The sequence below is a fragment of the Malania oleifera genome, chromosome 9 (genome assembly GCF_029873635.1).
Source record: "Malania oleifera isolate guangnan ecotype guangnan chromosome 9, ASM2987363v1, whole genome shotgun sequence".
Taxonomy (NCBI): domain Eukaryota; kingdom Viridiplantae; phylum Streptophyta; class Magnoliopsida; order Santalales; family Ximeniaceae; genus Malania; species Malania oleifera.
Window position 1 is genome coordinate 47,522,289 of NC_080425.1, and position 13,423 is coordinate 47,535,711.

Sequence of the window (13,423 nt, forward strand, 5' to 3'; positions counted from 1 at the left end):
TTCTGGTTTGTAGCCAACTTATAAACCCCATTAGATTTAGAAGTTGATGGGTTAGGTAGTCTATGGGTGGCAGCCATGTGCTGCTTAGAGTTTTCAGCCAAATTTTCAAAGAAAACCCTGGCCTCGTTCTTATGCTTAGTGAGGAAAGTACCTCCACATGACGCGTCAACCATGGACTTATCTCTCTCAACCAACCCTTTGTAGAAAGTTTGAACCAATCACCATTTGAGGACCTGGTGATATGGGCATTTATGGAGCAAGTCCCTAAAGTGCTCCCACATTTCGAAAAAAAGTTCCCCATCCATCTGTGACAAACTTGTGATGGCTATTCGAAGTTGGTTAGTTGCCCCAATTGGGAAGTACTTTTAAAGAAATTCATACTGCATGGTGGCCCAGTTGGTCACCAAGTTCAGTTCTAAGGACATCAGCCAATATTTGGCCTTGTCATTCAAAGAGAATGGAAAAAGCCTAAGACAGAGAGCATCATCACTAAACATAGGGATGTGGATGGTGGTACAAATTTCCAAGAACTCTTCCATATGTTGATAAGGATTTCCAGTGGAGTTCCTATGAAAGTTAGGCAGCATCGAGATGACTGAAGTCTTAATCTCAAATTGTGCTTCCTGGACATCTGAGAATCGGATACAGGACGACGATGTATATGAATTAGGTACAAAGTAGTCTCTAAGAAGCCGAAGGTTTTGCTCCCCCACCACAGGTAGGTAAGGAGCATAGGGTTTCAAGATTTGTTCAACAGGAATTGGGGGGTTGTTTTTGGCTATTACTTTCAGTTCTGACGACTTAGCCTTCTCTGGGTTGGAGATAGGTTTCCTAAGGGACCTACGAGATTTTTCAATCTCTAGATCTATGGAAATTATCTTGGGTTTCAAAAAATGCATCCCAAACATACACACTTTTAAGAACAAAGATTCAGACTTCATAAATAGAAAATAAAATAAACGAAATAGAAATTAATCAGAGAAAGTCAAAATAAAAGGAGAGGAAATCAAAAGAACAAGGCTGTAATACTTTAAAATGGAAGTTAGCTTATAACCGTAGCCAAGTCCCCAGCGACGGCACCAAAATTTGGTTGGCTTGCCAAGGCTTGGGTCCTTAACTACTAAAAATAATATTTATAAACCTAACTATCCCAAGTTTTGTAAAAAGTGGGTAAGTCGGGTATTGATCCACGGAGACTTGAAGCGCAGTTATTAGACTAATTCCAATTTAGTTTATTATAGCCTTGTTATGAAAAGAAGTAAAAGATGGTATTTTTTCAATGATTGAAATGTAACCAACTACTTAAAAGCAATGAAATGAAAACAAGTAAATTTATACTACTAAAAAGCGAGTAAATTTCCATATTACCCTACTCCTAAAAAGCGATGTTGGAGTCTGAATCAGATGCTGGATGCCATGCCTCTAACTATGCTCCTTCATACTTTGATAGAAGTACTAATCGAAGCGAGCCAAAGTGGGAGAGGGTCGATCAAGGGCACAGGGTAGCAAGGGTGCACCAACTATCTGGAGCATGGTCGGGAACCGAAGTATACCCTGTCTTAATGATAACGAACACTTCCATGGTTCCATAGCCAACTACTTCCCTCTGACGGATACGTAGAAGTGCTTATCCTTATCTACAATCTTTCATCAAACACGCAGCAAGTAAATGAAAAGCAGTAAATCAAAAGCAATAAAGGAGAAAAAAGATTATCCCTTTTGTATTCAAAAAATTAATCACTAATGCCAGAAGGTACAAGAGAGTGATTGTGTAATATACACGGATAGTGCACGAACTTTTCCGGTTGTCACAGGTTGTCGAACACTTCATGCACACACTGAAACAAGAATTGAAAACTATGCTACTCCTAATCTAACTTGGCTCTCAATGACATCTTAAGTCTGTCACTAACCTAAGAGAGGCAAAAGAGGAACCCAGAACTTGTGTTCGTAGTGAATATTTATAAGCTCTAGGGTTTACAAGGTTTGTTCTACAATTTAGGAAGGTTTGTAGAAGATCTCGCACAGTAGATCGTCGCCATCGACCAAGTCGCGCCTCTATCATTCTTGTGTGTGCCCTAATCGAGACTTGCAGGAAGTCAGGAATTCCAATCTTCAATGTCTCCGACTTCGTTGTGCCTTAGGCTTTTGATGGCTGAGTTAATGGTCGAGACTTGTAGTATCTTGGTCTTCTGGAAATCTCAGTATCTTGACATAGTCACCCCAGAAGGTCTCTTGGTCGAACACTTCGTTGAGACTCTCAGTACTTCTAAATTTCAGTTCTATCTCAGCATCTTGACGTGGTCACCCCAATAGGTCACTTGGTTGAGCACTTGGTCGAACCTTGCAACATTCTGATCACAGCCTGAACCTTGGAGTTTGCAGTAGAAGACTAAGTCGCCCCTGTGGTTTGCTGGTCGCGCCACATGGTTGAGCATTATCTTCTTATCCATGATTGGAAGCATTTGGAGCTTGGTCAATTGTCTAGATTCAAGCTTTGAATCCTCCAAATTCTCCTTAGCTTTTTGTAATGCTTAATTCTATGGTTTTAACTTGTTTTTACCAAAAAGACAAACCAACCTTGCATAGCTGTGAACAATGATAACTCTGGGTAAGTATATAATAAAATAAGGATAAGCACAGGTAAATGAGGGTCTAAGATTATATATTTTAGGGACTCATCAATCGCTATAATCATTAAATGATTTGGATGAGGAGCTTTATTCTTCATCATTGTCCCATACCATTAAGCAAGCAACCTATTGGTCACTTGATTCACTATCTGAATTACTTGTACTAATATTATTCCATGTAGTGGCCTTCATTGCCTTTTTATTTTTCTTCGTAGAATCTTTCTTAAGTTGTGGACAATCCGGTTTTATGTATCCAACTTTCTTACAATAATAACATGTTGGAAGTTCAGCCTCTATTTTCTTCTTACTAATATTTTCTTCTTCCTCTTCATCTAATTTTGAGTTCTGGATTTTTCTTGTAAATTTGTTCTTCTAAGGATTTTTGCAAGTATTTTGCTTATGAGGGCTACATCATTTACATCTATCACTTCTTCTTTTTCATTACTGGAGCTTTCACTCGAGGCTTTAAATGCAATGTATTCCTTGTTTTTAAATTTTTCCCTTCTTTCGTTTATTGTCATCTCATAAGTGAGTAGAGAACCTATTAATTCATCTAGGGAGGTGTTTTTCAAATTTCTTCATTCAGTTATGCAGTGGCCTTAGGTTCCCAAATCGGTGGAAGTTTTATAAGAATTTTTCGGATCATTTCATAAGTTGAGTAATTCTTTCCTAAAGCATTGAAGGAGTTTATTATATGGGTGAACCTATTGTACATACTAGTGATGGTTTCATCTGAGTTCATCTTAAAGACCTTATACTCGCTTGTGAGCATGTCGATTCTATTATCTCTAACATCAACTATTCCTTCATAAGTTACCTCTAGTTTATCTCATATTTATTTACCTGATTTACATACCATAACCCTATTGAATTTATTTACATCAAGAGCACAATATAACACATTCATAGCACTTGAATTTACTTGCAAAATCTCATGGTCATTGTCGGTCATCTCTTTTTCCTCTTTAACGTATTTCTTTTTTGTTTATGTTTTTGGTCGGGACAAGGTCGCCATGTGTGACAACTCCAAGAGAGGAGGTCTATGTGAGGATTGACCCTCAGCAAAAGGAGCTATGCCTAGGTGTGCCATAAAGATCTTTTGATAGCTTCTATTTAAGATTGGCTATAACACGTATTTGATACCAATTGAAAACTAAGGTGTAGTCCCAAGAGAGGGGGTGAATTGGGTTTTTAAAAGTTTCTTTTAAGTCTTTTTTTAAAAAAAAAAATTTCACAACCTTTAGTAAATTCAACAAACACACAAGAGTTGTTTATTTTAATTCTTAATTTGATTAACCCAAAATTCAATATCAACATAATTCAATGACAATCAACCAACCAAACAATCAATTAATCAACCAATCAAAATACTAATGTATAAGCTGCAGCACTTTGCAATATTTAGCATTTGCAAAAACTCAAAGTAGAGTTTGAACAAGAGAGAATTTTAGAAGAGTTTTTAATATGAATGCTTGAATGCGGATTGTATTGCTTGGCGTGTAAAAATACTTGGGTTTAGGGAGTATTTATAAAGTTTTAGAAAGTAACTCCTTGTTTCCCACTTCTCTTGGAGTGTTTCCCAAGTTTTTACAACATTTAAAATTCAAAAACTTATTTTTGGAAATTTTTCATTGCTATTTAAAATTTGAAATTTCCACAAGTGAGTCGATTGGTTCAATCGACCAAGCCTATTTTCTTTGGGGTCAGTCAGTTAGGTCAGTCGACTGAGTTCATTATGTCTAAGATGAAAATTAGAACTAAAAAGTTCAGTCAGCTGGCCTTGTTGGGTCAATCGGTTGAGCTGTCAAATTTTTCACAATTTTCAATTCTTCAATACTTTGAACCTTTAATTTTTGAAAAAAAAAAAAAAAAAATCAAATGTGACTTTAAAAATCATTTTCCAGGGTTTTGAAAAATTGGTCTCTAAGTCTATAATGTCCCCTAAAGAACTTCATATATCCATATTGATATTGAATGAAGTACATACATGAGACTTCTTAAGATTTTGACATTCTAAGCACTTAAGTTTTCAAGCTTGTCTTTCTTTGACTCCATCTTATCTTCAAGCTTCAATATATTTTAAGCTTTTAGCAAGTTCTCCTTAATATTCATGCTCTCATGATCTTCAAGCTTTATTAGATCATCTTTGAATCCATGCCTTTTGACCTTGTATTCTCATACTTGAGTCCTGAAATATTATCACTGAACCAAATATGTTAAGCTCATCTGATTTGTTATCATCAAAACAAGATTTTAAGCCTTGTAATGCCAACAACTCCCTTGCTTCCCTTGTGTGCACCCTGGTCAAGACTCAAGGGAAATTAGGAATTCGAATCTTCAGTGTCTTTGACTAAGTAACACTTCAGGGTCTTGTTGGTCAAGTTGATGGTTGTGACTTGCAGGATCTTGATCTTTTGGAACTCTACATAGTCGCCCTTAAAGGTCTCTTGGTCGACCACTTGGTCGATGCTCTCAGTATTTTTTGACTCAGGAGAGTTTAGCATCTTAACTTAGTCGCCTTTCAGGGTCACATGGTCGATGACTTGGTCGACCCTTGCAGCATTTCGATCTCAGTCTGAACTTCGAAGTCTGCAATGAAAAGCTAGGTTGCCCCTTGTGTTACTGGTCGCACCACTTGGTCAAGTAAAAACTTCCTTTTCTCTAATGATCTGATGTTTTGGGAGTTTGGTTAAACATCTAAATTTGAGCTTTGTGTACTCCAGATACTCCTTTAGCTTCTCATATGCCTAACTCTTTGGTTTTAACCTGTATTTCCTAAAAAGACCAACAAACCTTGCATAGCTCCGAACAATGATAACAATGGGTAAATAAGTAATAAAGTAAGGATAAGCAAAGGAAGATAAGGGTCTAAAATCATGCATTTTAGGGACTCATCACAACCCCCCACTTACACTTTGCTAGTCCTCGAGCAAAGCAAAAGCTAAGAAAATTCTAAAATCTTATCTGCCTCCTCTTTCGTGGGAAACACGATTGCATTTACTATATGTAACAAGACTTTAAAACCCTAGGTTGATCCTAGTGGACAAGTTCTAGTATCGTGAGGGTTTCCAGGGTGATACCCACAAACAATATTTCTAGTAGACAATAAATGAAAACACATGCAACACAGGCATACCATTTCACATGCAAGAATATCACTTCATTACATATAAGCTTTTTCATACATAACTTTGCTATACACACAACTCCAAAGCAAATAACTCATGCAAGTCTCAACATTATATATCCATCAAGAACTGCATTTCCTCACAGGGTTATCGAGCAATTACACTTCAGAGTTAATATAATCATATAAATTCAAGTATAAGTATGTGAAAGCATAAGACATGTGCAAAGTGCATGACTCATTACACTTAGGATAACCATGAACACCTATAGAATCGTCATCTTGACTCAGCCTCACTGGTATATCCTCAAAAACACTCAAGAAGATGGGTTCACTCATCATATGTGAGGAGGAGTGTCATGATCAAACATCCCACATATTTTCACGAACAAACTCTAAAGATATGGAGTGAACTAGTTTGAATGGAATCTAGCCTATTTGGGAGGTATCAGGTCCTTCACCCTAGCATCTTCTCACCTATTCGCCATATCCAACCAATACCACCCAAAATCAACTTAATCATAGACTAGGCATGAATACAACAAATGCATTGGTCATCTAAAGACTTTTCATACATGTAGAAATGTGGTGTCATGTCCCTAGCTTGACCATTTTAGATTCATTTGGAGCATGTATATATATTTCATTTCATTCTTCTGCATCTGTTTCTCTTTTTCTATCTTCTGCTCATTCTTTTCATTTTTCATCCTTTTCATGGTCAGTTAGGACAATCATTAAAACTCTGTGTGTCTTCATACCACCAATGGGAATTAAACTCGAATCGGAGTCCATGAACTAAGTCTATCTCTAGGGGTGGCTCAGTCTTCACCTCTTAAGTAGGCTTCAAGACCTAGGTTTCTATCTCCTCACTGGATATCACCTCTAGACTAGCAAGTCAAAAATAGAGACTAGTATTCAAAGAATATACAGAAAAAGGAAAGTTTGACGTCAATAACTCAAGAAATGAACGTTCTCAACAGTACTTCACAGGGTGTCATAGTCGTCATGGGTGTTCTCTTAGTGCTCTCCAGGAACCCTAAGTGTTACGAATCTCATGTAAGTGGGTTTCTAGCATCCTGAGATACCATGTAAATTCAAGAGTTTATATATCAAGATTAACACAAATGAACCACTAGTCAACCTCCATAGAGTTACAAATCCTAGATTAGCCATATAATGAGAAACTAAACATGAGTAACCCACTACATTGTCAATGAGCATAACAGGGTCATGTTAATGATGGGTCTAAACATGAAATCTCTAGGTTATATACAAGTATGTAAAGGGTATATATCAATGTTAATCAAGGCATAAAATAACAATGTTAACTTATTTAAATTTTTGTGTCATTTTGTGCTTAAATTACATTTAAATTTTTGTGTCATTTTGTGCTTAAATTACCATGTAGTGTTTACTTACCCCCTACTCCCAACTTAGAACTTCAGTGCATGTCCTCACTAAAGTATGGAAAGAAATACCCTACGAATCATTAGACACAGCATGGTACAATTAAGATCAAATGGTGTACCTGCTTCAAATACATATAATTCCAAACACAACTATGCGTGCAGGAACATACTGAAGCACAAAAGATATATGTGCGTCTAAAGGCACCATGTTTTTCATTGATAACAAAAGGCAGTACACTATGGAAGTACATTAGTTATTGCATGTGTGTATCGGTACATATATGCTTGTGTAGAAGCGCTTAAATTGTACGACTGAACTTAAATTGAACTAAGTACGACTGAACTTAAATTGAACTAACTGTTCCTAGTCGATCGAATGTTTAAAAATATGTTTTTTATTTTTTGTTTTTTTACACTAGAGATAGATGACATTCAATTTCTGTTTTGCATCCTCTGATAGGAAACTAAAAACATGTGATCTCTATGTTTTATGCAGCAAGTTTAACCATAACAATTCATTCCTAAAGTAGCCTTCAAGAACCTGACTATCTAGAGACTAACAAGAGCTCAATAACTTGTAATGCGACAGGATGATAAAACAGCCCCTTCCACTATGCAAAATACTTCTAGCCGTTTAAATCTTGCTACTCACAAGGGGTTGAAAATATCCCGTATTTTTATAAAAAATATAGAAAAGTTCATCATTGACAAAATTAGCAAATCAAATCTCCCTAGGTGACTTCCCCAAACAAACCATAAAGTACCAAGCTTTTGGATCCACTTTACAATCAATAAACATCAAAAACTTAATTTGTCAAGTGAAGTGTTGATGATCTACCATATGCTCCTAGTTTCACTAAGCATAAAACAACAACAATAACAAGAAGTCTAGGAATGAAATGAAATGAAAACTTATTTAGCAAATTTGTAGGACGAGGGAAAATATGAAGAAATATTTTCGTTTTTGGTCATTCAAAAAAGTACGAAATAAAATAAAATATTTAGTAAATTAATGGACAAAAATTTTTTGTTTTGCTCATAATTAAGCTAGATTTTTCTTAAACTTTAAGTTATATTTGAATGATATTTCACAATTTTTAATTATATTTAAATAAAATTTTGTTCCTAATTATGGTGGGCAAATACAAATAGAATGTTCATTTGACATAACATTCTTAATTATGGTGAGCAAATACAATAAAGAAAATAATTTCCTTCTATTTTTTTCCCTTCCCTTCAATAAAATTCTTGATATACTGACTTCTATTGAAACAAAAAAATAGCAAAATCATCCCAGAAACACAATAAATATATATTGTAAGTTCTAAGTTCTAACCATAGAAATTAACCATATCGAATTCAGACCATACAACTACATCTCACATCTCTCACGTTTTGAATTTAAGACCAATAATATAAAAGTTTCAATATTGATGAAAATTATTTACCATTGCTTTTAAACTAAATCATACCTCTATATTAAATATTTCTTTTCTAGCCATTTATTACATACGTTAAGCTTGAAAAGAGATTTTTTTTTTTCTTTTTCAAAACAAAAACAAAAGTCTTTTATTTATGTTATAGGATTAAAATAGAAATGGCTAATATATTAGAAAAATTAAAATTTAAATAGAATTACTGTATCATTAGAAATAAAAGCAATATATATATATATATATTTTTATTTCTTAAAAAAGAAAACAAACTTTCTTACATCTCATTCTGGAAAAATTTTTTAGCCCCTCTGATCATATATTAATCATATCTTATCATATGCATGAATGGAATAAAATAAAATAAAATTTGTCTTTATAATTGTATATATTTATCATATAATTTTGTTTATTTCATTCTAGTACCAAACATTGGACTAATATTGATTTAAGCAATGAAATCAATATAGTTAGTGCAAGCACTTAAAAACGGATAAAAAAAAAAAAAAAACACAAAAACAAATTCTGAACAATCCCAAAAGCATACCTTGAAGGCTGGATCCAGTGGTTCATCTCCTCAGCAAAGGTGACAGACCCAAAGCATTGGCGGCGGCAACGAAGAGATGGAGAGACAGATAGAGAGAAACCAAAGAGGTTGAGGGATGGAGAGATGGCAAAAGAGAGACCGGAGAGACAAAGAGAGAGGGAGAGATTGAGAGACAGAGAGAGAGACCAGAGAGACGAAGAGAGATGGAGAGATTGAGAGATGGAGAGATAGAGAGAGAGATCGGAGAGACGAAGATCGAGAGAGGGAGAGATTGAGAGATGGAGAGACAAAGAGAGAGACTGGAGAGACAAAGATCGAGAGAGGGGGAGATTGAGAGATGGAGGGAAATGTTAGGTTTGGAGGGAAAGCAATCAGATTGGGGAATCCGCGTGAGGTTTTTCAATGTCAAAAAAAATAAAAATGTATTAAACACTATTAGTGATGAATCTTAGATTCATCACTAATAGTGTTTAATACATTTTTAATTTTTTCTTTAAATAAGGGAAGTATTAGTGACGGTTCTGAAATCCATCACTAATAAGCGGCCAATAGTGACGAATATACAAATTCATTACTAATAGTTTAAAATAAATTTTTTTATTTTTCTTAAATAAAGGAAATATTAGTGATGATTCTCAAATCCATCACTAATAAGGGACTAATAGTGACGAATTTGTATATTCATCACTAATATTCTGAAATAAAATTCTATTTTTTTTAAAATAAGGGAAGTATTAGTTACGGATTCGTGAACCGTTACTAATACTTCTTTTATTGAAAAACATAAAAAAAAAAATTTACAATATTAGTGACGAATTTAAAGATTCGTCACTATTAGCCTCTTAGTAATGACAGATTTGGGAACCATGACAAATACTTCTTTTGTTTAAAAAAATTATTTATTTTACAATATTAGTGACGAATTTGAATATTCATCACTATTAGACCCTTATTGGTGACGTATTTGAGAACCGTCACTATTACATCTTTTGTTTTAAAAAAATTTTAAAAAATTATTTCGCAATATTAGTGACGAATTTAAAGATTCGTCATTATTAACTTTTTATTAGTAACAAATTTGGGAACCGTCACAAATATTTATTTTATTTTTAAAAAAGAAAAAAAAATTATTTTACAATATTAGTGACGAATTTGAAGATTCGTCACTATTAGCCCTTTATTAATGACGGATTTGGGAACTGTCACTTATACTTATTTTATTTAAAAAAATAAAAAAAATTATTTCACAATATTAGTGACGAATTTGAAGATTTGTCACTATTAGCCCCTTATTAGTGACGAATTTGGGAACTGTTACTCATACTTATTTTATTGTAAATAAAATATTTCACAATATTAGTGACGAATTTGAAGATTCGTCACTATTAGTTCCTTATTAGTGACATATTCATGAATCGTCACTAATACTTTTTTTATTTAAAAAAATAAAAAATTTATTTTACAATATTAGTGACAAATCTTATAATTCGCCACTATTAGCCCCTTATTAGTGACGAATTTGGGAACCATCACTAATATTTCTTTTATTTTAAAAAAATTATTTCACAATATTAGCGATAGCGATAAATTTGAAAATTCTACACTATTAGATCCTTATTAGTGATGGATTTGGCAACCACCATTAATACTTCTTTTATTTAAAAAAAATTAAAAATTTATTTCACAATATTAGTGACGAATTTGAAGATTCGTCACTATTAGCTCCTTGTTAGTAACGGATTTGGGAACCGTCATTAATACTTCTTTTATTTTAAAAAAATAAAAAAATTTATTTCACAATATTAGTAACGAATTTGAAGATTCGTCACTATTAGCTCCTTATTAGTGACGAATTTGAGAACTGACACGAATACTTCTTTTATTTTAAAAAAATTTTAAAAATATTATTTTATAATATTAGTGACGAATTGATTCGTCACTATTAGTCCCTTAATAGTGACGAATTTATGAACCGCTACTAATACTTTTTTTATTTAAAAAAAAAAAATTATTTCACAATATTAGTAACGAATTTGAAGATTCGTCACTACTAGTCCTTTATTAGTGATGGATTTGGAAACCGTCACTTATACTTTTTTTAGTTAAAAAAATTTAAAAAAATTAGGTCGCAATATTAGTGACGAATTTGAAGATTTGTCACTATTAGTCCCTTATTAGTGAAGAAATTGGGAATTATTACTAATACTTATTTTATTTTAAAAAAATTATTTCACAATATTAGTGATGAATTTGAAGATTCGTCACTATTAGTTCCTTATTAGTGACGGATTCGTGAACCGTCACTAATACTTTTTTTATTTAAAAAAAAGTAAAACAAAAATTATTTTACAATATTAGTGACAAATCTTCAAATTCGTCACTATTAGCACCTTATTAGTGACGAATTTGGGAACCGTCACTAATACTTCTTTTATTTTTAAAAAAATAAAAAAAAAATTCACAATATTAGTGACGAATTTGAAGATTCGTCACTATTAGCTCCTTGTTAGTGACGGATTTGGAACCGTCACTAGTACTACTATTATTTAAAAACAAAAAAAAAAATTTATTTTACCATATTAGTAACGAATTTGAAGATTCATCACTATTAGCCTCTTATTAATGATGAATTTGAGAACTGTCACTTATAATACTTCTTTTATTTAAAAAAAATTAAAAAAAAATATTATTTCACAATATTAGTGACGAATTGATTTGTCAATATTAGTCCCTTATTAGTGACAAATTTGTGAACTGCCGCTAATACTTTTTTTATTTAAAAAAAAAATTTATTTCACAATATTAATGACGAATTTGAAGATTCCTCACTATTAGCATCTTATTAGTGATGGATTTAGGAACTATCACTAATACTTATTTAAAAAAAAAAATTTATTTCACAATATTAGTTATGAATTTGAAGATTCGTCACTGTCACTACATCCCGAAGCACGGGTGGCCCGGGGTGGTGAAATAAAAATTAATTTTATATTTTCAGGAAGAAATATGAATAAAGTCGCCTCTAAGCTTTTAGTGTGATTAGAACACTTAATTACTATCCAATTAAGGGTAAAATTGGTCTGCGTTACCAAAGTTAGGATCGGGAGTTCAGTTACGTGAGGGGAAGGTATGAGCACCCCCTACGCGCCCGTTCTTATGAACGATACCTAATTAATTATGAAATTATCCCTAAGTAAATTTAAAAAGTCTTTAAAATTACTCACTTTTAGTGAATTTTTAAAATACTCACAAAAATATATATAATATATATTCCCTTAGAACCAAGGTACGTGAAGCCCGAAAGCCCATACCCTCTCGTTAGAATCATAGGGATATACACACGAAAGACATAATAATATAATACAAAAATACTTTAAAAATAAATAAATGCCGCAATTCATAATATAAAGAATAAACATATAGTAAGTTAAATACTAAAAGTACCAAACATTACCATAATGAGTTATACTACGCTAAAATATTAAAAATACGTAATAGTAGTAAATATCTTAATACATGTACATCATAATATCGCACACCATGATAATAATAATGACACCCAACTTACTATATATAATAATAAGACATACTTTTTATAATAATCGTACTTACCTTGATACACACACACACACACACACACATATATATAGTAATAACTCTTACTATAATAATAATGATTCACATATCATAGTGACACACTATAATTAAAACAATAATATAATTACTATAATAATATAGTACACATATTGATAATACTCTATAATAATAATCCATAAAAATGATAATATAGACACAATTTGAACCCTAAATAAATATATTCTGCGTACAAATGACAACCATGTGAACAACTAAAGCCTTACCATTAATAATACAATTGCGAGAAACTAATCCAACCCTAAATAAATCCTGTGAAAATCAATGCCATAAATGTACAATTAAAACCCTAAACATGCCATTAAAACCCTAAAATAACATATACAATAACCAAAACCCTAAAAACGATATAAACCATAAACATAATAAATATACTAAATAAATCAAAAAACTTAAATTACATGTAAACAACAAACACGGTAATAAGAATACCCTAAATAAATATAACTTAAATAATACGACTACAATAATAATATGCAAACATTAAATAAAAATAAATCACACATCAACAACATTACATTGATTTAATATACACAATAACAAAACTATAAACAAGTATCTAAATATATTATAACTATGAATCCCTACCACTTACCCCAAAATATTAAACATTAGGCTAT

At 32.5% G+C, this 13,423-nt stretch overlaps 1 non-coding gene across 1 annotated transcript; it reads left to right on the plus strand.

Moving 5' to 3' along the window:
• Positions 1 to 231: 231 nt before the first annotated feature.
• LOC131165129 (small nucleolar RNA R71) lies at positions 232 to 337 on the plus strand. Its single transcript, XR_009139450.1, has one exon. It is a non-coding gene; the product is annotated as a small nucleolar RNA R71 (small nucleolar RNA).
• Positions 338 to 13,423: the final 13,086 nt, after the last annotated feature.